Source organism: Lontra canadensis, unplaced genomic scaffold (assembly GCF_010015895.1).
Source record: "Lontra canadensis isolate GAN:19392208 unplaced genomic scaffold, GSC_riverotter_1.0 scaffold81, whole genome shotgun sequence".
Taxonomy (NCBI): Eukaryota; Metazoa; Chordata; class Mammalia; order Carnivora; family Mustelidae; genus Lontra; species Lontra canadensis.
The window spans coordinates 3,419,757-3,439,005 of record NW_022631075.1 but is presented as its reverse complement, the minus strand read 5'-3'; the positions used below and the strand labels follow the sequence as shown (position 1 = coordinate 3,439,005).

General features: G+C 41.7%; 1 protein-coding gene, 1 long non-coding RNA gene and 1 other non-coding gene across 5 annotated transcripts in view; 1 reads left to right on the top strand and 2 right to left on the bottom strand.

Moving 5' to 3' along the window:
• The window catches only part of XIAP (X-linked inhibitor of apoptosis), a 54,978-nt gene extending 51,734 nt beyond the window's left edge, over positions 1-3,244 (bottom strand). For 2 of the 3 annotated variants that reach the window (XM_032882336.1, XM_032882333.1), the window contains exons 1-2: positions 3,132-3,238; positions 2,755-2,881 (exon numbers count right to left, since the gene is read on the bottom strand). The gene's annotated coding sequence lies outside the window, so the exon portion shown is untranslated. Of the gene's footprint in view, positions 1-2,754; positions 2,882-3,131 lie in introns of all 3 variants that reach the window. The other variant, XM_032882332.1, reaches the window with a different exon arrangement.
• A 130-nt stretch (positions 3,245-3,374) lies between these two features.
• LOC116882115 overlaps positions 3,375-19,249 on the top strand; it is a 68,521-nt gene continuing 52,646 nt past the window's right edge. The window contains exons 1-2 of the long non-coding RNA XR_004385558.1: positions 3,375-3,485; positions 4,289-4,373. This is a non-coding gene — a long non-coding RNA (uncharacterized LOC116882115). The remainder of the gene's footprint in view (positions 3,486-4,288; positions 4,374-19,249) is intronic.
• Positions 17,008-17,115, bottom strand: LOC116882172. Its single transcript, XR_004385570.1, has one exon. It is a non-coding gene; the product is annotated as a U6 spliceosomal RNA (small nuclear RNA).

Sequence of the window (19,249 nt, the reverse complement as noted above, 5' to 3'; positions counted from 1 at the left end):
CCTCCAAGACATGAAAATAGTTAAATGTTCACCGGGAATTGCACAGGAAGAACTGGTGAAGAGCTGGAAGCCTGGAACTTTTAAATTTTGTTAGCAATAAATACCTTTTTTGCCTTAAGTTTAAAAAAAAAAAGAGTATTCAACATCAATTTCTTTTACCACTACGGTTTTTGTCTCATCAAATCTACTCATGATGACCTTAAATAGTGCTACAGATTACATTTTATAATACTATTACCAGATAAGAACACAGAGATAAAGCTGAGAACTGACAGCTCACGATAATCTCCCAGCCTCAAGAGAACAAGGACATCTATTTTGCCACATCTGTCTTTCGAACCCTACACCACACAGTACAATCCCTGGCATACAGTAGGTGATCAATAAATGTTTACTTTATAAAATGTAACTTTTTCCCCCCTCACATTAGCACTAACTACCAGACTTTTAAATATTAGAACAAAAAAAAAACTAGTGACAGTATAATTTCATACTGGGGGTAAGTGTTTACAAGAGAAACAAAGAATTTATCAAACAAATTAATGTTTATAACCAAAGGTAAGGGGAACATTTAGGTTAGTAAAATATTTCAAGCACTATACAAATTAACGGGCATGTTAATTACAGTAATTCTTATCTACCGAAATGGGCCTAACATTTAGCCAGCATTACTTTTTCTGCCTAGCTGGGAGTCTCTGAATGGACTACAAAGCAATAAAGTTACAAAGGTAGCACAAGGGGTACTGGACTAGGACCCAGACCTTAGTCCAAACTCTTCTAATAATTAGATATATAATCTTGGGCAAGTTACTTTTTCAACTCTTTTGAATCCCAGTTAACCTATTCATAAAAAGAAAAGAGTTGAAGTACTAATCACCAGAGACCCTTCCAATCTCGATTTTTTAAAAAATGATTCTTATCCACAAAGATTCCACATTCAGATTTTTTCACTGCATTAAACTGGGTATCTTGAATGTTATAGTTTGCTATATTACTCGATAAGGAAAAGTCAGCATATTTGTTAAGAATATATAAAGATTAGTAGTAACATATATTCTTTTTACCATCTTATATTAGGGACAAAAAGAGAACACAAGAAATGTGAGCATCTGATAATCAGGCCTGTTCTGCCAGGTAGGCTGACAGGAACCATACCGGATTTTACAATATAGACCACAGATACATAAATGCATATACGTCTTTACATAGCACAGATAAATACTTATGTTGATATAATAGAGGTGTGTGAATTTTAAAAATTGTTTCTAGTTGAAAAATCAATACTTATGTTAAGAAATTCCAAACAGGGGCGCCTGGGTGGCTCAGTGGGTTAAAGCCTCTGCCTTCATTCAGCTCAGCAGGAAGCCTGCTTCCCTTCCTCTCTCTCTGCCTGCCTCTCTGCCTACTTGTGATCTGTCAAATAAATAAATAAAATCCTAAAAAAAAAAGAAATTCCAACAGCACATTAGGCCACATGTAAAGTTCAAATTAAAAAACGTCCCACCCCTCTCCATCCCTCCATTAAGTAGCCACCGTCCACATTTTTCTTGTGTATACTTCAAGAAATTATCTAAGCATATTCAAATATGCATACGTGCATGTGTGTATAAATCTTAACCTACTGTTGCCACTTCTTGAATGATGGGGAAAATATCTCAAGCACTGGCTTCATAAACACGTTAAATACATCGAAAGTTGTAGCACAGCTGTATGGTACGAAGTGGTACATGCTTCCGAAGTGTGCGGTGAGTTGAATGTTTAATTTTCTTGCTTGGAGGCATGTGCAGCAGTTGCTCCGAAAAAGCGGTGAGCAAGGAGCCAGACAAGCTGGGTTCTAATCTTAGTAGAGCTCGCCTCAGGCAAGCCATGAAATCTTCCCGTACCTCAGTTTCCGCTTTTGTAAAATTAAGACGATTCGACTAAGATCCCTTCCAACTCTAAAATGTTATATATAGTTCTAAGATGGCCGTCTGTAACTGTGTTCTCTTGAACTGGTCTTAAGAAATCCGAAGTAAAAAAAAGAGAAGAAAGAAACACCATAGCAACCTCCAGTCTTACAAGAGTACATTTCTATGCGTCACTATCAAGGTATAGTGTGACAAACCTAGGGACATAATTATACTCGAAAGCAAAGTAGTAGATTATTAAAATCGGATAGGTTTTCACAAAGCTTTGATTGACATTTTTCTTTTTTTGGAGGTGGAGGGGGCTGTTGCTGAAACGCTTAGTTTCAGCAATAACCAACACCCTCCTCCCAAAAACAAGTGTATTATGGAGTTAAAATAATGAAACTGAAAGTTAGACTGAATTTTGTTTTACTCACAGAATATGCTCGGGAGGTGACTAGGGCAGCAAAGATCGGAAAGAATTACTAGCTAATTTCCTCTTCCGGAAGCTCTTTGGCTCCTATTCTTTCTGCTTCACAAGCCCTTGCCAGGCACACTCCACCCAGCTCAATACCTGCCACACGCATCAGATGGGGGGGGGGGAACGGGGCGGTCCCTTTGATCATTTAAAAAAAAAAAGTTCTTTGACTCGATTTACCTTAGGGGTCACAGGGTTTAAGACGGCACCCGGCCGCCTGAAGCCACCCACCCACCCACGCCTTCCTTCGGCGCTCCCAGGAACCTGGGCAAGGAGCCGCTGCTGGGCCACCCGCGCCGCACACGGGCGGCCTTCCCGCCCTCCCCCGCAGCGCGGGGCCCGCGGGGAGGGGGGGTTGAGGAGGAGGAAGCCCGTACAGGCAGTACCCACCGCGCTAGGAGAGCCAGCCCGGATCGCCCGCGGCGCCCTGCGCGGTCCGGAGGGGAGGGTCCTGGAGGAGGGGCGGCCCGAGCCCCAATCTGGAAATGCCAACTCCGCTCTGCGGCCGGGCCCCAGCCTAGAAGGAAACGGAAGTCCCTTCGTCTCCCGCAGGCGCACCCACCAGCCCGCCCATCGCCCGGAGGAACCCCGAGTCCAAGGCAGGGCCTCAAACAGACACCGGCCACTGTCGTTCAATCTCACGGCCCTGGCCTCGCCAGGGGTACCTCCCCTACCCCCGCAGCCTCCTTTTTACCGCCCCCACCCGGGGGATAGCCTCCCGCCCTGCAAGGCCCCTCCTTCTTCCCCTCCGCCATTTTCGAACTTACCCTTCGGGCCCTGGCGTCCTTGAGTAGTGCTGAGCCCTCCCAGGGCGCAGCCAAGGTCCCGCCACTTCCCTGGGCCGGAAGGGGGCAGCCAGGACAATCGAAGCCCTCGTCCCCCCCCCCCCACCCCCCCCCCCCCCAGCTGGAAGCCAGAGCCTGACCTGGGGGAGGCGCCTGCGCAGTGTGTACTTCGCAGTCCCCGCCCCCCGGCTCAAGCGTTTCCTCTTTACCCTTGAGGTGTTTTTTCCCACGGCTTTTACCTGCTGGACTCTGGTGTTGACCAGTTGGGGACTAGAGATAAAATTACGGATGAAAAGAGCGAACAAGTTGCGTTCTTACTGTAGACCAGGCAATGTGGTAGGCATATAACGTGTTCTTTGTTGTAATTTTGACAACTCTGTAAGATAGGCACTCTTATTAATCCCATTTTACAGAGGAAATTGAGGCATAGAGAGGAGAAGCCCCTCCACTAGCATGCAGCTAATAAATGAGGGAACTGAGATTAAGAATATAGCCTGTGGCCTAGTTGGGAAGGATAAAAGGAAAGAGACATTCATTTGGGACAGCAAGGGGATTGAGAGATAAAGAAAGGGAAAATGAGTAGGAAGAAAGCAGAAGGCAGGGAAAACTGGAAATCTGGTACATAAAATGCTGAGCATATCCTGGATTTATTTCAGGTATGCTGTAAGATTGTCAAAAAGACAAATGAATTTTCTTTCACCAACTTGGGAGCTCCCTTATATGCCAGCGTAGTGACATGAGAGGTTCTGAATGAGTGTTTCATTTAAAGAGGAAGATTATAAATATCACCTCCATCCTCAAATGATGTTGCTCTTCTTGAAAAGGGAACTTGGAGGGAGGAGAGAAAAGACTTCTTTTTGATTGTTAGGCTTTTGCTAAATATTACCCTCTCCGATCCTCCTTTACTGTCCTAGCTCTGAGAATCTCACATCTGACTTACTGTGGTAATACTAATTGCAAGCAAATCCTTATCTCATTTAATTCTCAGAGCAATCTTATGAAATATGTAACTACCATCATTTCCATTTTACAGAGGAAGACACTGAGGTTAAGAGAATTTAGGTGGCTTGCCCAAAGTCACACTGTGAGTAGGTGTGGGAGCTGGAACACTGATTCAAACATAGATCTTCTGATTACAGGTGTGTCTGACCACTACCCAGTCTCCTGGACTGGCCTCTCTATCCCTAGGACTGGTCCCCAGCAGTACAGCCTGTACAAGGCCATGTAAGTTAAACCCTTCAACACTACTTCCCAGATAATGTTAAAACACCTTAGCTCTATGTTCACTCTCCCCTGGATACCTACTGTCAACTGAAAGACAACCATCCTCAAACTAGGTTAGCAAGTGCTTTATTCATTGTCTTACTGGGGGCTATAGCCTGGGAAAACAGTCTTTCAGATGGCTCTGAAGAACTGCTCCAAAGCTCATTAGCTACCGGGGATTATATATACAAAAGGGGAAAAGGGTATGCCTGCTTGCAAGCAGCTGTCCAAATACTTGCACATCAAAAGGTATAATTTGTTACGGTTGTAAAAATTAAGGCTTAAAAGAAATTAAGCTTTACTGATTTCCACACAGACACAAGAAAGACCCTTAGGTCATCTTAATACTTTATGTTTCTATCATATCTGATTATTTAAAAATATTGCTTGCATGTCTCTGCTTAATTGGTTTTCCAGTTCTTTCTGTTTTTGATTCTTCCTTGAGGTCACTTGAGACGGTCACAGAACGCTGTCATCAGTCATCGACTGTAGTTTCATTGCACACTATCCTCTAACAAAATAGAGCTATGAACTGTGCCCCTGCCCACCCCCAGCTTTTCTGCCTTCCATTCATTTACTGAAATGGCTCAAGGGTAGAAAGACTGCCCTTAGTCAAAGCCTCTGATTTCTTTAGCTGAGGGTCTTCTCTTCTTCCTATTCTGAACTCTCTTGGCACTTGAATTTTTGTTTTTGGTTTTGTTAGCACCTTTTCAAAGTTGTAATTAAATGTGTATAACATGGGGGCGTCTGGTTGGCTCAGTCAGTGGAGCATGTGACCTTTGATCTTGGGTTGTGAATTCCAGCCCCATGTTGGGCATAGAGATCACTTAAGAAAAAGTATATAACGTAAAATTTACCATTTTAACCATTATTAAGTATACATATCAGTGGCATTGAGTACCTTGAGAAATTTTTATCTCACTTGGCACTTGAATTTGTGCCCTTGTTGTGGAACACAGTGCTTTCTGTGATGTAATATACCTATTTGTGTACATGTCTTATCTCACCTATACCTGAAGTTCATTTATGGTAAGATCTATGTCTAACTCATTTTTGTAATTCCTCCAAAACTCTTGGAGTCATCTTTAATCCAATCCCCACCTCTTCTATCTCACATCCAATTCACCAGCAAATCCTATCCATCTCAATTTTCAAAATATATGCAGAATCCCACCAATTCACATTGACACCATTATGACCCTGGTCTGTCTGTCTCTTGCACTTTAGCTTCCTCGCTCGTCTTGCAGCTTACATCCTTGCTCCTCTCCAGTCTATTCACACAGCAGCCAAAGCTGTGCTAGTAAGTCAGCTCATTGTCATTTTCATTTATCTGCTCAAAGCCCTCAGTGGCTCTCCACTTTACTCAGGGTAAAAGCCACAGATGTATAATGGCCTACAAAGACGATTGAAGCCAGCCACCAAGATGATCTCTACTGATCTTTAACTCTTGCTCTTCATGCCCTTGGCTAGTTGTCTTCTACAGAGAAGTAGGGCTGACCTGTGTAAACTAATAGAATACTGTGGAAGTGATGGCATATGATTTAAAAGCCTAGGTCATGGGGTGCCTGGGTGGCTCAGTGGGTTAAAGCCTCTGCCTTCGGCTCAGGTCATGATCTCAGGGTCCTGGGATCGAGCCCTGCATCGGGCTGTCTGCTCAGCAGGGAGCCTGCTTCCTCCTCTCTCTCTCTGCCTGCCTCTCCGCCTTCTTGTGATATCTCTCTCTATCAAATGAATAAATAAAATCTTAAAAAAAAAAGCCTAGGTCATAAAAAGCATTGTGGTCTCTGCCTCACTCTGTCTTGGATTGGTTGCTCTGTGGGAAGCCAGCTGTTATATCATAAGGATTCTCAAACAGCATGTAGAGAGGCCCACATGGGAAAAACCTGAGTCCTCCCCTTCTTCACATCTACTCCTCCCCCACCACCAACAGACACCAACTTGTCAACCACATGAGTGAGCCACCTTGGAAGAGGATTCTTGAGGCCCAGACTTCTGATGACTGCAACTTCTTGAAACCCAAAGCCAAAACCACCAGCCAAACCACTCTTAATTCCTGTGTATTGCTGTTTTAAATAGCTAAATTTTACTTGTTTTTATTTTTTCCATAATCTCCATGCCTACCGTGGCCCAAACTCATGACCTCGAGATCAAGAGTCCCGTGTTCCACTGACTAAGCCAGCCAGGTACCCCTTAAATAGCTAAATTTTAGGCAATTTGTTACTCAACAATAAATTACTAATACAAAGGCTCTACACAGTCAGGGTCCTTTGTCCCTTTATGTCTTCATCTCCTAGTCTTTCCCCTATTCCTTTAGCTTTCCTGTCTCAGGGCCTTGGCACTTGCTATTCACTCTGCATGGAACACTTCCACCAGATTTTTCCATGGCTTGTCCTTCAAGTCTTTGCTTAATTGTCACCCTCTCAAAAAAGAAAATTATCGCCTTCTCAATAAGGCCTACCATGACCACCATATCTAAAATTACAACTTCTCTCAAAAAAGAAAATTATCTCCTTCTCAATAAGGCCTACCATGACCACCATATCTAAAATTACAACTTCTCTCATAGTGTTCTCAATCTCTCCTGCTCTACTTTTTTCCCCCCATGGCATCTATCACTTTGGAATGTACTGTATGGTTATTTTTTTTAAATATTTTATTTATCTATTTGAGAGAGAGAAAGAAAATGAGTGGTGGGGAGGGGCAGAGGGAGAGGGAGAAGCAGACTTCCTGCTGAACAGGGAGCCCTAAGTGGGGCCCTGTCCTAGGACCTGGAGATCATGAACCTGAGCTGAAGGCAGACATTTAACTGACAGAGCCACCCAGGCACTCCAATTATTTTCTTTATTGTGTTTATTTGTTGTATGTCTCCTACCAACCCCTACTAGACTGTAAGCTCCAAGAGGACAGGAATTTTTCTTTTGTTCACTGATCTAGCCCAAGTACTTAGAATAGTGTCTGGCACAGTGTAGCTACTCAGAAGTTATTTATTGAATGAGTGACTAAAAACTTCATAAACACGCCAGACCCTCGGAAAATATTTGTTAGGTGATTTGTCATTTGGGAGATGTGAACAGCAAAGGCAGACATAGCTGAGGTATGGTTTAGGTTTTATATGAAGGGACACAGGAGGTGTGAAGTTAGAAAAATACAATCTTTGGAGAGGTTACTCTTGTCTGTACAAGGATGTTTTGTTGTCATTGTTTTTGGTCGAGGAGAAGGAATATTTAGAGAGGAAAAGTACAAAGGTATATTAGCTTGGACCATCTGAATTGCCAATGTCAGACCATTGCCAAATACTCCAAGCAGCAGTTTAATGGCAAAAGGGAAATAGACAGTGTAAAGATGCAGCAGAAATGAGAAAGAGATAGAATCAAGAATGAGTAGTAGCATTAACCTTGAATGGGAAAAAGGATACATCCTTAGAGGCTAAAAGTGATGAGATGTAGGTAAGTAGAGAAGAATCTAGAGGGTGATCATCACACCTCAATGGCAGCTAGATTCTGTGGAAAATAACATATGTAGTTATCTGCTGGAAAGAACAGCCAAAGTTTAGCACTATAACGCTTTCTGGAAATGCAGTTTAAGTGAAAGTCCAAGTAAATAGAGAGCAAAATTGTTTACAGTGAAGGAAGGTGGGGTGAGCCCTGACTTCCAGGAATTGCCCTCAGAGCTATGTACCTTCTGGCAGGAAGGAGTACACACCTGCATAGGATTACTCTTTTTTTAAAAAAAGATTTTATTTATTTATTGGAGAGAGAGACAGTGAGAGAGAGCATGAGCGAGGAGAAGGTCAGAGGGAGAAGCAAACTCCCCGTGGAGCTGGGAGCCCGATGCGGGACTCAATCCTGAGACTCCTGGATCATGACCTGAGCCGAAGGCAGTCGTCCAACCAACTGAGCCGCCCAGGCATCCTACAGGATTACTCTTGACTCATCACCAGAGAATAGCCTCCGTGAAGGTCATTCATGCTGAACAGTATCTATCAGCAGCACTGCCCCTCAGTCTCCTGACTTTTGCTCAGGTATCTTGATTGCTAACCTCTCCCTCCCTCCTTGCTGCCAGAAAGATGGCTACTGTAATTTCCTCTCTTTGAGCAGTCACAAAGATGCCTGCCCTTATCTCGTGCCCACAAAACTAGCATCTCCAGCCAGCCCTCTCTTTTTTTCTTTGCTTTTATCCTCCAGGACTCAGTCATACAGAAGAGACTTTTTGCTTGTTTGGAGTAGGGACTGAAGAGCTCACTCTCAACTTAAGCTAATGGAAAATTCTGCCCAGGTTTCTAATCTATTCCTATGGTTATACACAATGTTTTTAGTCTGCAAAAGTCCAACAACAGTGTCAAGGTCAGGATATTGTCATGGTGTGTCTGGAGTAGGGTGGAGGTGATAGTTACAGGAGTTGAGGTCCAGGGGAGGCGCTAGCATGTTGGAGGTGTCATCACCCAGGATGATAGTGGGATTTGTGTTTAGGGAGGAAGACTGAACCAAAGGCCGCAGATGTCAATAGATGTGAGGGAGTGTTCTGAATATAGATAGATACTAATTGTTAGCACTTACTGAGAGTTTACCATATGCTAGGCACTGTCCTAAGTCTCTCATAATCCTCTCAGTAATCCTATAAGTTAACTCTTCTTTTTATTCTCATCTTGACTCGGAACCTAAAATGGTGCCTGCCATATGGTAGGTACTCAAGCCAGATCAGGTCACTCCTCTGCCTAAACCCCTGCGATGTCATCTCACTTGGTAGAGGCAAGCACAGAGTGCTGTGGGAATCTAGAGAGCTCTAGAAGCGTGGGAGGGAGGAGAAGAGTGAATCAGAGCTGGCTCTACACGGACTTCAGTCTTGAAGGACAACCAAGATTTAGCTAGCTGAGGAGGTGGGAGAAGGGCATTCTAAGACAGTCAGCAGACGTGCTTACTCATGGAGGAGGAACAAAACAACATGTAGCTGGAGAGTGGCAATTAGTGGAGAATGGCCAGAGCGTAGCCGCTAACGTTTATTGAGTATTTTTATGTTCACATTGTGTTCAGATCATCAGTTAGATGATCACATTTAATCATCAGGCAGCTCCTGGAAAGTGATATTATTATCCCCATTTCATAGGTAAGAAAACGGACAGAGAGGTTAGGTTGCCCAAGGTCTCAAAACTAGCAAGCCGGAGGTGTGGGTGGGTGGTGATTGGGGGCGATGGATGGAGCCTGACAAGAGAGCTGTGGCTCTGGTAGTCAGGGCCCAGATAAAATCCTTGTATATTAGTCTACTCGAGCTGCCATAACAAAATACCACAGACCATGTGGCTTACACAACAGAAATTTGTTTTCTCACAGTCTTGGAGGCTTAAAGTCTGAGTTCAAGGTGTTGGCAGGTTCAACATCTGAGGTCTGTCCTCTAGGCTTGCAGATGGCCGTCTTCTCTCTGTGTCTTCCCTCTTGGTGTGTCTGCCTCCTAATCTCTTCTCAATGAAGACATCTGTCCTATTGGATTAGGGCGCACCCTAATCACCTCGTTTTTAAACTTAATTGCCTCTTCAAAAGCCTTATCTCCAAATGCAGTCACATTCTGAAGTACTGGGGGTTAGGACTTCAACATGAATTTTGGGGAGAATACAGTCCAGTCTCTAACACCTTGCACGGCATGTTATATCATTTGGCCTTTATCATGTAAGCCAATGGTTCCCAAACCTGAGGGTGAGCCAGAATCACATGAACACCGATTTTTTTTTTTTTTTTAACAGACACAGTGAGAAAGGTAACACAAGCCGGGAGTGGAGCCTGATGCAGGCTTCAATTCCAGGACCCTGGGATCATGACCTGAGCTGAAGGCAGACACTTAACAACTGAGCCACCTAGGTGCCGCCACTTGAACAGCTTTTTGACAGTACTAATTCTTGGATACTCCCCACTCCTGTGATTCGGAGTCAGTAAAGCTAAGCCATGTTTGGTGGAAATGTAAAGCTTCGCCACAGGCTCCAGCTGATTCTGGAGTAGGGACACAGACATTCTGCTGTGTCTATCTGGGCTATGTTTTAGGGAAATCAACTCCAGGCTGATTAGAGACAGAAATGTGAAAGGCAAAACTTTGACATTTTTTCAAATTTTATTGTTATTATTTTTTTAATCAGGAGAAAGAGATAGAGGGAATGCTCGAGTGGAGGGAGGGACAGAGGGAGAGTGGGAGGGGAAGCAGTCCAGGAGCTCATGATGTGAGCCCAAACCAAGTCCGATGGTTAACCAAGTCACCCAGGTGCCCCAAAACTTTGACATTTTTAAAGAAAATACAAGAGAGGGTGCCTGGGTGGCTCAGTCAGTTAAGCGTGTATCTTCAGCTCAGGTCATGATCCCAGGGTCCTGGATCAAGCCCCACATTGTTGTCAGGATCCCTGCCTGCTTTTCCCTCTGCTCCTCTTCCTTGCTCCTGCTTTCTCTCTCAAATAAATATAATGTTTAAAAACTAAAATATAAGAGAGTATAATTTCATTATAGGGTAGGAAATGATTTTTAGACCAGTGGTTTTCATGCTGTTTGCTCTCATATCCCTCAAAGAATTTTGAAAAATTATGGATCCAGTTTTACATGTTAATGTGACATAAAAATGTTTTCATTTTAAGTTAAGATACTTACAAAGGATGTAATTTCCAAGATAATATAAATGGTGACATAAAAGCCAAATCTATCATTATTTTAAATGAATTCTAAGTACCATAGTGGTTTGATACCCAACATCATCCATAGGAAAGTTAAAGGGATAAGATCTTCTTTAATAGCCAGAAAATTTTTATCTATTTTTGTCTTTAATTCATTTTTCCTTTCCACTTCTCCCATAGAATTTTATCTTAGGTGATATATTTTTATGCTTAGAGTCCTTTATTGATCACTCTATCATTTCTTTTTTTAAAAGATTTTATTTATTTATTTGACAGAGAGAGATCATAAGTAGGCCGAGAGGCAGGCAGAGAGAGAGAGCGAAGCAGGCTTCCTGCTGAGCAGAGAGCCCGATGCAGGGCTCAATCCCAGGACCCCAAGATCATGACCTGGGCCGAATGCAGAGATCCAACCCACTGAGCCACCCAGGCGCCCTATCACTCTATCATATTTCTTTGCACAAAAATGTGAATATAAAACAATTTTTTAGCAAGTATCCTATAAACATTTTTAGTTATTAAAAAATTTCTCTGGATTGAGTTATTTGTAACTGTTATTATTGGTATAAAATTGGTCAAAACATAAATTTTTTATACATTTTGATAAATTAATGGAAAACATAAAAGTCAAATGTTATTGGAAATGCACCCTTGAATGAGATGGACTTTTTTTTGTCCCCTCCAGTGTACATATGGGTGGATGAATACAACCTGTTGCTAAAATGAGAGTTCAGTTTCAATTCTGTTTTTGTTTTTATGATGCCTGAGAAAATTGTTCAAACATGTAAGCATCTGAAAATAGAATAGCATTGTAATAGCATCGTAATTTAATTTTTGAGCTCTTTCTGAGTTGTTTGCCAAAAATCACATAATGATCTATCAGAAATGTCTTTTTATGATCTCTTGTCTGGCTACTTGATTAGATTTTCCTTCAAGTTTGTTGAAAGCAAAGGATTGGAAACCATGTGACTTGTAAAAGGATTTGTTACTCATTCACTAGAGTTATTCAATTTCTCACCTTCTAGGAACTATACCAAAAAGGCTTTTTAGATGACTAGTAACTGTACCTCTTTACTTTTTCACTGAGTGTAACTTATTTAACCTGATATACTCAGAAATGGTTGGAAAAATTAAAATATTAATTTGAATGTATATTTGCCAATTTAGTATTTTAAAATAAATATTTCTGTTTCTTCTTGAGCTTTAAATAGTTTTTCATCAAAAGCTTTTGATGTTACTGATCAGAGTTTATTCGATTTACAGAAAATGCCCACTATATAATCTAACTGGCAGTCAGTCCTCTTCATCATAAAAAAAAAAAGTCAAATGAGACTTATTTTGTTTTAAAAAGTCTGACTTTTTTTTCAGTTCAAATAAAAATGTATTAATGCCTTCCTTGTAACAACTATCTCAATTCTGCATTCTCATTCTAAGATAGATGAGGCTGAGCCTTGCCATGAATTTGTTGCCTAGATGAAATAAGGCACTGCCACCCTCCATATTTCTTACCACAGTTCTCATTGCTTTGTTCTCATGGACCTGTTTCTCAGAAGCAGAAAAAGACACAAGACTTTGACTAAAGGAAGCTTCCTCAACATCTACTTGTTTTAAACAAGTAAAGAAATTGATAGAATTGTACACAAATGTCCATATCCTTGACACCTAGATTCTACAATTGGCATTTTGCCGTGTTCACTTTAATACCGCTTTTTCTGTCTACCCATTGCTCTATCCATTGTTGGGGTAGAAGACCTACCTTTGCCTTATGGTCCTTCTAAGTGGACTTAGAATCAAATTGTCATGAGACAGATTGCCAGGAGAAAACCAAATTTAACAGACGTATGTATAGTAAACCTACAGACCTGAAAATTCCAAAGACAGTGAGGCAACATGAAGCTTATGTGAACTAAGGAGAGGTCTGAGGATACAAAGAGAAGGCCATTAGCAGGAAGGTGAAGGGAGATGTTTAGAAAAGCAAGGTTGTTCTATTATGCAGTTAAGTTCCTTACGTAAAGGGGAGTCCCTGTTAATAGCATTCTTCCTGGGGCACCTGGGTGGGTTGGTTGGTTGGGCCTCTGTCTTCAGCTCAGGTCGAGATCCAGGAGTCCCAGGATCAGCCGCAGCGGGCTCCCCGCTGGCGGGGAGCCTGCTTCTCTCTCTGCTCCTCCCCCTACTTGTGTACTCTCTCTCACTTTTGTTCTTGCTCTATAGATAAATGAAATTTTAATTTTTTAAAAAAGATTGATTTTATTTATTTGACAGTGACAGATACAATGAGAAAGGGAACACAAGCAGGGAGAGTGGGAGAGGGAGATGCAGGCTTCCCGCTGAGCAAGGAGCCTGATACTGGGCTTGATCCCAGTGACCTGAGCTGAAGGCAGATATGTAATGGCTGAGCCACCCAGGAGCCCATAAATGGAATCTTAAAAAAAAAAACAAAAACAAAAAACCACACAAAACTCTCTTCCTGGTACAGGCTCTGCTTCCCAATGTAAATTTAGGCCATTTGGGGGGACCTAGAGAGCTTTTCCTGCATCTCCTTTTGATTACTTTTAACTCAAAATAATCTTTATGCCAAAGTGGCCCATCTGGGGGCAGCCTGCCCTGGACCCCTGTACCTTCCATTAACCCATGTTATGTTTTTATGCATTTTGAAGTAAGTTTCAGACATTGGTACACTTCACTCCTGAAAACTTCAACATGCATATTTGCTCTTGTGTTTTTTTGTTTGAAGTAGGCAGTCTTCATTCCCACCCCAGAAGCAACCACTCTTCTGACTGTTCATATTCCCTGTTCTGTAATTTCATAGAAGTATAGTATGTACACTTTTAACAGCAATATTTTTATTTGTCCCCTTGGCTCACCAAACGTTTTATATTTAGGGGCATGAACAATACTAAGGTTCAGACTGGGGAAAAGGAATATAGGCGTTTGTGAAAGGAAAGGAGGAAATGGAGACCCGGAGTGAGGCCACCACATAAGCATTCTGAAACATTTCTTTTAGGAAAGAATAGATATGGCAACTGAGGATCTAGAAATTAATTTCTTCAAAGCTGTCCATACTCTTAAACACCTTAAAAGTCTTCACATACCTTCAGGGAATATACACCCTAGACTGAAGATCACTGTCCTAGACAAGGTGCATAAAGAACAACTGTAAAAGAAAAAGAATTAGTAAATTTGATTGTGTTAAAGATTCAAACTTTTACATAAGAATAGACACCATAAACAAAGAGAAGAGACAAGATATTTACAACATGTAAGAAATACGTAATTAGCATCCAGAATAAAACGACCTGCTTCTTGGGGTGCCTGGGTGGCTCAGTCAGAAGAGCATGAGACTCTTGATCTTGGGGTTTTTAGTTCAAGCCCTATGTTGAGTGTAGAGGTGACTAAATAAAACTTAAAAAAAACTGCTTTTTTAAAAAGATTTTATTTATTTATTTGACAGAGAGAGAGAGAGATCACAAGTAGGCAGAGAGGCAGGCAGAGAGAGAGGGGGAAGCAGGCTCCCCGCTGAGCAGAGAGCCCAATGAGGGGCTTGATCTCAGGACTCTGAGACCATGACCTGAGATGAAGGCAGAGGCTTAACCCACTGAGCCACCCAGGTGCCCCAAGACCTGCTTTTTTTTTTAATTAAAGATTTTATTTATTTATTTGACAGACAGAGATCACAAGTAGGCAGAGAGGCAGGCAGAGAGAGAGGAGGAAGCAGGCTCTCCGTGGAGCCGAGAGCCCGATGTGGGGCTCGATCCCAGGATCCTGGGATCATGACCCATGACCCAAGCCGAACGCAGAGACTTAACCCACTGAGCCACCCAGACGCCCCAAGACGTGCTTTTTTAAAAAAAGTTTTATTTATTTATTTATTTGAGAGAAAGCGTGCTTGTGGGGAGGGAGAGACAGAATCTCAAGCAGATTCCCTACTGTGCACAGAGCCCTGTGTAGGGCTCTATCTCTTGATCCATGAGATAACGACCTGAGCTGAAACCAAGAGTCAGATACCCGACCCACTGAGCCACCCAGGTGTCCTGAGATCTGCTTCATAAAGAAAAAAGATTAAAGACAAACAGCTTAACAGAAAAATGAACAAAAGATAAAAGTAGATAATACATACAGTAAAATATAGCTAATATGAAAATATGTTTATGGTGCCTGGCTGGCTCAGCTGGAAGAACGTGTGACGCTTGATCTCAGCGTGGGGAATTAAAGACCCACATTGGGTGTAGAGATTACTTAAACTTTAAAAAAAAAGAAAATACATCCAGTTTCACTAGTAATCAGAGATATGCAGATTAAAATAATAAAAACCCAAGAGAAATGAAAACATATATATGCAAAAATACTTGCCAAGAATGTTCATAACAGCCTTATTCACAATAGCCCCAAACTGAAAAGAGACTAGGTGTCTATCACCAGAAAAATGGATCAACAAACTGTGTCATATTTATACAATGGAATTCTACTTAGTGACAATAAGGACCAAACTAGGGGTGCGTTGGTGGCTCAGTTGGTAGAAGCATCTGCTTTCTGCTCAGATCGTGGTCCTGGGGTCCTGGGATGGAGTTCCACTTTGGGCTCTCTGCTCAGTGGAAAGCCTCCTTCTCCCTCTCCCTCTGCTGCTCCCCTGCTTGTGCCTTCTCGCTCTCTCTCTCAAATAAATGAAGTCTTAAAAAAAACAAACTAGTGATAGAGGCAGCCACATGTATTAATCTCAAAAACATGCTGAGTGAAAGAAATTGTCCACCAAAAAAGTGCATATTGTGTCTAGAAGAGACAAAACTAATCATGAAAAAACCAATCAGAGCAGTGGTTACCTGGTGGAAGTGGGAGCAGGGGTTGGCCTGGAGGGGAATTAGGGAGCTTTCTAGGGGTGATGGTAATGTTCGATATTTTTATAGAGGTCTGGCTTACATGTGTGTGTGCATTTGTTAGAACTCAGCAAATATATATTGATGGTTTGGGCATTCTACTGTGTATATATTTTACCTTAAAAATAGGAGAAGAGTAAATGAAACAAGTTGGGATTGGGAGGGAGACAAACCATAAGTGACTCTTAATCTCACAAAACAAACTGAGGGTTGCTGGGGGGAGGGGGGTTGGGAGACGGGGGGGTGGGGTTATGGACATTGGGTAGGGTATGTGCTATGGTGAGTGCTGTGAAGTGTGTAAACCTGGAGATTCACAGACCTGTAACCCTGGGGGGGAAAAATATATGTTTATAAAAAATAAAATTAAAAAAAAAATCTGTAAGCAAATGTTGAACTCTCGTAAACGATATGCATGCTGAAGTGTTTAGAGGTGAAGTATAAAGATGTTTGCAATTTACTTTCAAATACATAACAGAATATGATAAAGGGATGGATAGATACATGATAAAGTAAATATGACAAAATGTTCATGTAGCTACCACCCGAGTTCACTGCATAATTTTTTAAACTTTATGTTTAAATTTCTTTTCGTAATACAGTGTTAGGAAAAAAGCAGTAATGAGATACTGTCTTACACCCATCATTGGCAGAAACAAGAACTGATAGTGTTCTGTGAAGATGTGGTAAAATATGGTGGAAGTAGAAACTGGTATGACCACCTTGGAGAGTAATATAACAATATCGAATAAAGCTAAAAATGCTCATATTTTATGACTTAGAAATTCCACTTCTAGCATATAACCTATAGTTTCATGTGCCCAGCCAGATATGTGCAAAATATTCTTTGCAGCATGGTTCCTCCCCTAATTTTTTATTTTGAAATAGTTTAAGATATTAAGTTGTAAGAATCATACAACGAATACCTATATACCCTTTATAAATTGTTAGCATGTTGCCACATTTGCTTTATCTATGTGTAAATATACATTATTTTTTTTTCCTGAATCACTTGAGAGTAAATTGCATGGATTCCCTGAATACTTCAGCATGTATTTCCTTGTTTTTTTTTTAAATAAAGACCTTTAAAAATATGAAATGCTTCACGAATTTGCACGTCATTCTTGTGCAGAGGCCAAGCTCAATCTTCTCTGTATCGTTCCAATTTTAGTATACGTGCTGCTGAAGTGAGCACAGCATGTGTTTCTTAAAGCAGAAGCATTCTTCTACATAACCACAATACGATGATCCCACTCAGGACATTTTAACATTAATTATAACACTATTATCTGATTTATAACCCATATTCAGATATCTCTAATTACTGTAATCATGTCTTTTAGAGGTGTTTAAAACTTCATCGAGAATCCACTCAAATGTCACAGATTGTATTTAGTTGTCACTTCATTTAGTCTCCAGTAAAGTTCCACAGCCGCCTTCTTGGTGCCTTTCGGGACATTGACTTTTGAAGAGCCTAGGCAAATTGCTTTGTGGCATGTCCTTTCGTTTGGATTTGCAACATTTTAGAAAAGGGAGCCAATTAGATTCTAAGCCCCTCAGTTAGTGTCAGAAACAGCAACAGCTTCCACTGGGTAGAAGGAGCAGACCTTGTCAGTGGAATCAACTGTAGCAACCAGTTATGCTTTGGATATAATCACAGCTTGGCTGTGTGGAATGGCTCAAGGCTTGTCAAGCTTACACAGGAGACAAGGCCTGACCGATCTGGCTGGTAAAAAGACAGCAAGTCACTTCGAGACTTAGACATTTTAGTAAGTAGACAGCACAAAGAAAAGTAAGCCTAAGTTGCCTGCTCGCCATGATCCTTGTTCCACATACTAAAAAGGACAACACCGAAACAACTGTGTTCCAGTATTGCAGAGGAGCCCATTCTAGGCTGCCACTAAGGGGTTTTATATTCTGCAGCTCTATTCCAAAGGCACAGGAGAGAGAGCTTCATATCCCATCAAAACCAGGGAGGTAATGAGAAACTGCCTCATGACAGCCTCCCAGGAAATATAGGGAGTTGACTGGGAGACAACCTCCTTACAGACCTCCTGTGCTCTTGTGTTTCAGGAGGCTCACAAGGCATTCCACCACAACTCAGATAGTTCAAGCCTTTGCCTGTGTGGATATGTGCAACGTCACCACAGGAGAGCTATTTCCGTAATAAGGCTATTTCTCTATTGACAATGACTAGAAACAGTAACAGCAGTGGCCTTGAGTGAATGAATACAAGGACTCAGGCCTCTCTTGCATGATCTGGCATTGACCTGGATCAATCATGATTTGGAGGAAATCCAAGTTCAGATTTTTTAGGTAACTGGATATATTAGGTTAGTTCCTAGAATCTTTATGTTGTCCTAGAAATAGATTCACTTCCCTTTGCCACACTGCCAAGGGAGAGAAGGGATTAGTGGTAGTTCACAAGTTTGGCTACTATGTCAATTGCAGTACATTTTACTTTTTATTATTTTGTCCTTTGTAGAGCAGAGGCTCCATTTTCTAAATTCTTTGGGTTTTCTTTAGAAATTCCTAAGCAAAGCTCTCTGTGTTAAGGAAAGAGCTCTTAACTGGTGTTTGGCTCTAAATTATAGTCGCAGCAAGGTTTCTGTCCAGAGAAAGAGCTCACTAAGTCAACACTTCTACTTCAGGATGGTGTCTGAACAAGGCCCATTTCTGTTTGGGTATGCCGCATGTTACAAGGCATTAAGAAAAATTAAGACTAACATTCAGAAAGTCAATAACCCACAGGAAGCCTGTGGACTATTTTCAACATAACATATTAGAAGCCTGAGAAAATGTATGCCAATGATTAAAAATACTAGGCACTTGGGACATAAAATATGCAGCTGGGTTAGTTGGCAAAGTCAAAGAGGCTATTGTAAGAAGGGGAAAGGCATCTTTCAAAAAATGGAAATAATAGTTTCTAATGAGGAAAAAAGGGAAATCTGGAAAAATATGGCAGCTCAGATACAAAGTAGAAATTACGTGGGCTAAAAGAGAATGAGGAGTTCTTTGCCAGGGACTCTAAAGCTTCTCTGTGAAATGTATCCGGGAGAAAGCCAGCTAGAGAAGCAGTGGGATTACAAGGATTAAAGAGGGATTTGACGTGTGGCAGGAGCCTGGGAGGTGGGGGTTTCAGGTTGCTGGTGGCTTAAATGAGAGGGCTCTAGCAAAGCTTTGGGTGAGGCTCTGGAGAGGTGACTGAGGAAGAGAAGTTTTAGCTTTCTCTCTGTCTCAGTGTCTTCTTCCCTCCTCCTACTTCATTCTCTCCCTGGATCTGCCTCATCTTGCTCCTCTTTGACTTGAATGTTCCTTTTCTGCTTCTC